Raw genomic sequence first — 5,000 nt, forward strand, 5'->3', positions numbered from 1 at the left:
CAAGCCTGCAAACTGTGACACTTTAAATAACGTGAAACAATACTAGTGTGCAATATGACAACCCTAGTCGTCTATCTGTACAGTATAGTACAGTGGATTGTGTACATAGCCTTTATTTATGTAAACCAGCTCCTTCCCTTCTTGTGATTTTTTTTTTTTTCCTTTCCTAACACCAGGGGAGCCACCCCTCCTAAATGTTGTTGTATGGTACCTGTACTGTAGCAATGACATTAAAGTCCATTCATTCATTCATTCATTCATTCATTCATTCATTCCATTCATTCACTGGTGTATCACACACACACTCCTTTGAGTGGCTGTGTGGAGCCGGCTGGGTTATTGTGGACACACACACACGCACACACACACACACACACACACACACATACAAACACGCTCGTACACAAACACGCTCATATACTGTACACACACACACGCACATACACACGCACACAAACGCACGCAATTAAAAATCGAGCTGGTGTTTCTGACTGGAGTTTCATGGTTTGGTGTCGGGCTAACTGCAGCTCTATGAGGTCTGACTGCAGCTCTATGAGGTCTGACTGCAGCTCTATGAGGTCTGACTGCAGCTCTATGAGGTCTGACTGCAGCTCTATGAGGTCTAACTGCAGCTCTATGAGGTCTGACTGCAGCTCTATGAGGTCTGACTGCAGCTCTATGAGGTCTGACTGCAGCTCTATGAGGTCTGACTGCAGCTCTATGAGGTCTGACTGCAGCTCTATGAGGTCTGACTGCAGCTCTATGAGGTCTGACTGCAGCTCTATGAGGTCTGACTGCAGCACTATGAGGTCTGACTGCAGCTCTATGAGGTCTGACTGCAGCTCTATGAGGTCTGACTGCAGCTCTATGAGGTCTGACTGCAGCTCTATGAGGTCTGACTGCAGCTCTATGAGGTCTGACTGCAGCTCTATGAGGTCTGACTGCAGCTCTATGAGGTCTAACTGCAGCTCTATGAGGTCTGACTGCAGCTCTATGAGGTCTGACTGCAGCTCTATGAGGTCTGACTGCAGCTCTATGAGGTCTGACTGCAGCTCTATGAGGTCTGACTGCAGCTCTATGAGGTCTGACTGCAGCTCTATGAGGTCTGACTGCAGCTCTATGAGGTCTGACTGCAGCACTATGAGGTCTGACTGCAGCACTATGAGGGCTAACTGCAGCAGGGGTGGAGACAGAGAAGACTCATTACAGACAGAGAACAAATCTATCACTTTTATGTGGAACACAGTGAATATTCACAGCTTCAGATGTGGAACATTTTAATATCTGCATCTGTCATCGCCTGGTGGGGGGAGGCAGAGACCCAGGATGAGCTCATTGTGATGCACGGATGAGAAATCCTCCGATTTCCACCTCCCCCTCACCCCCTCCCTGTCCCCCAGCCTCCCCCAGCCTCCCCCAGCCTCCCCCTCACCCCCTCCCTGTCCCCCAGCCTCCCCCTCACCCCCTCCCTGTCCCCCAGCCTCCTCCCTGTCCCCCAGCCTCCCCCTCACCCCCTCCCTGTCCCCCAGCCTCCCCCTCACCCCCTCCCTGTCCCCCAGCCTCCCCCAGCCTCCCCCAGCCTCCCCCAGCCTCCGCTGGGCATCACAGCTCATTACTGAGGGTGTTGAAGTCAGCAGCGTTCAGCTACGACGGCGTCTAGGAGATAGAAACAGAAGGAGTAGAACGGACGAGGTCTCTCAGAACTGGCTAAATGGTAAATGGACTGCACTTATATAGCGCCTTTTTTGCTGCTCCAAAGCGCTTTACAACGGCCTCTCATTCACCCATTCACACACACATTCACACACCAATGGCGGCAAGCTGCCATGCAAGGCGCCGGCACGCTCACTGGGAGCAATTTTGGGGTTCATTGTCTTGCCCAAGGACACTTCGACATGTGGCCAGCCGGGGCTCGAACCGCTGATCTGCCAACCTTGTGATCATTAGACGCCAGCTCTACCTCCTGAGACACAGCCGCACAACCGCCACATTTGATTTCTGTGGTCTGGTCTGGGGAGGGGGGGGTGTTTCTGTTGTGTAACTTAGACTCTAATGAACTGTGTCTCAGACTCTTGAGTCTCTCCTCTCCACGCTCAAACGCCCGCGCTGTGCGCATCCGGAAACGTGGCAATCATGCGACAATCTGGCGTGATTCTGGCGTGATTGGCCCTGGCGGAGGAGAGGAGAGAGGCCCTCTAGGAGCCTCAGACCTCCCAGCCACTCAGAGACCCATTTGGACAGAGTGCTGCTTATGGGAAATAAGGTCCCCCCCCCGACACCCCGCCCCCCCGCCCCCCCGCACCCCTCGATGTGGAATATGAGGCCCAGCTGTCAGGAGGAGGCTCCCTGTCTTTCATTCACTTCTCTCTCTCTCCTTCTCTCTCCACTTTTCTACTTTTTCTCTACCTGTCTGTCTCTCTCTCTCTCTCTTCCTCTCTCCCTCTCTGTCTCTCTCTCTCTCACTCCCTCTCTCTCTCTCTCTCACTCCCTCCCTCTCTCCCAACCTCTCTCTCTCTCTCTCCCTCCACCCCCCTCTCTCTCTCACTTCCTCTCTCTCTCACTCCCTCCCTCTCTCCCAACCCCCCTCTCTGTCTCTGTCTCACACACATCTGTGTGAGTGTCTCAGGGCCCAGCAGCAGCAGCATGTTACAGTCATCCAGGTCTGGTCCATTAGAACCTCAGGCTGGTTGGGTTCAGTACCAGGGAGGAGACGGCGTCATCTCTGACAGTACTGCTCTGGGCCGCTTGGGTTGTTCTGACTGTACAGCTCTGACATGCACGGTGTGTGTGTGTGTGTGTGTGTGTGTGTGTGAGAGAGAGAGGGAGATATAGGTTTCTGATTGCTGTCTCAGAAGTGTGTGTGTGTGTGTGTGTGTGTGTGTGTGTGTGTGTGTGTGTGTGTGTGTGTGCAGGTTTGTGATTGCGGTCTACAGAAGTGTTTGTGTAAGAAGTTGGAACGCTCCGCATCTCATCAACTTACTTAACCAACACACACACTCACACACACACACACACACACACACACACTCACACACACACACACACACACACACACACACACACACACACACACACACTCACACTCACACACACACACACACACACACTCACACACACACACACACACACACACACGCACACACACACACACACTCACACACTCACACTCACACACACACACACACACACACACACCCCACTGTGTCCACCTCTCTCTTCATAACAGCCCAGCTGGTCAACACAGCTACAGGCTTATTAACACCATCAATCTGTTTCTCTGTCTCTGGGATTAACACTCACCTTCTCTCCAACATGGCGGTCGATGTCAGAACGGCCCTGCCACACAGGAGGAGGGGCGCCCAGGGAACCTTTAGGAGGAGAGAGAGAGAGAGAGAGGGAGGGAGAGAGAGGGAGAGAGAGAGAGAGAGGGAGAGAGAGAGGGAGAGAGAGAGAGAGAGAGAGAGAGGGAGAGAGAGAGAGAGAGAGAGAGAGAGAGAGAGGGAGAGAAAGAGAGAGAGAGAGAGAGAGACAGACAGAGAGGGAGAGAAAGAGAGAGAGAAAGCATTCCTGTCACAGCACATCTAGATGGTGTTCATCATTACACACATTTCATTTGGGGTAACTGCACGCCAGGGGAGGCTGGTGGAGGTAGAAATGGCGATTTCGTCATACAAGTCCCATGCATCACAACCAGCCCGTCCTCTGATTTTTCTACCTCCACCAGCCTCCCCCGCTGCACACACAGTGAGGGGGAGATTACGAAGGGAGAAATAAATGAAATAAACGAAAATAAACAAATAAACGTCACTTTCATTTGGAACACGCTGAGTATTCAGATTTTGAACAAAATGTCTGAATCCTTCCCTGAGTTCCCATGACTGTAGAGTTTCCATCCACGGCCCTTTTGAGAGGAACAGTTAATCTAGAACGACCCTGGAGTTTATATTAACCAGATTAATGCAGATGGAACTGGATCTGTGCCAAACCACCCGAGAAGCTTTCACACTAACATAGAGAGAGAGAGAGAGAGAGAAAGAGAGAGAGAGAAGCTTTCACACTAACATAGAGAGAGAGAGAGAAAGAGAGAGAGAGAGAGAAGCTTTCACACTAACATAGAGAGAGAGAGAGAAAGAGAGATTAGCTTTCACACTAACATAGAGAGAGAGAGAGAAAGAGAGAGAGAGAAGCTTTCACACTAACATAGAGAGAGAGAGAAAGAGAGAGAGAGAGATTAGCTTTCACACTAACATAGAGAGAGAGAGAGAGAAAGAGAGAGAGAGAGAGAATCTTTCACACTAACATAGAGAGAGAGAGAGAAAGAGAGATTAGCTTTCACACTAACATAGAGAGAGAGAGAGAAAGAGAGAGAGAGAAGCTTTCACACTAACATAGAGAGAGAGAGAAAGAGAGAGAGAGAGATTAGCTTTCACACTAACATAGAGAGAGAGAGGGAGAAAGAGAGAGAGAGAGAATCTTTCACACTAACATAGAGAGAGAGAGAGAAAGAGAGAGAGAGAGATTAGCTTTCACACTAACATAGAGAGAGAGAGAAAGAGAGAGAGAGAAGCTTTCACACTAACATAAAGAGAGAGAGAGAGAAAGAGAGAGAGAGAGAAGTTTTCACACTAACATAGAGAGAGGGAGAGAGAGAAAGAGAGAGAAAAAGAGAGAGAGAAAGAGAGAAAGAGAGAGAGGCCTGTGACAGCAGCATTTAGAAGTCTAAATTAATGAAGAGAGACAGTTACACTGAACCTGTTCTGTGACATAATGAACCTTTGAGGCGACATTCAGACATGTGTTGATCTACTACAGTATAACACTCCTCAGCGTTCGGCCAGTGTGATTGTGACGTGTGGCTGTTTTACCTTACTTATTACACAAGTGTACTTGTTGTAAATTGCTCAAATTAGATTCTAGAACAAATGGAGCAATATAACATTTCACTGCTGTCTTTGGGTCTTATCATACTTTACTGTGAGGCTCCTGTAGGCCTGTGTAGT

Source organism: Nansenia antarctica (assembly GCF_963989245.1).
Source record: "Nansenia antarctica genome assembly, chromosome: 7".
In the NCBI taxonomy this organism is placed as follows: Eukaryota; Metazoa; Chordata; class Actinopteri; order Argentiniformes; family Microstomatidae; genus Nansenia; species Nansenia antarctica.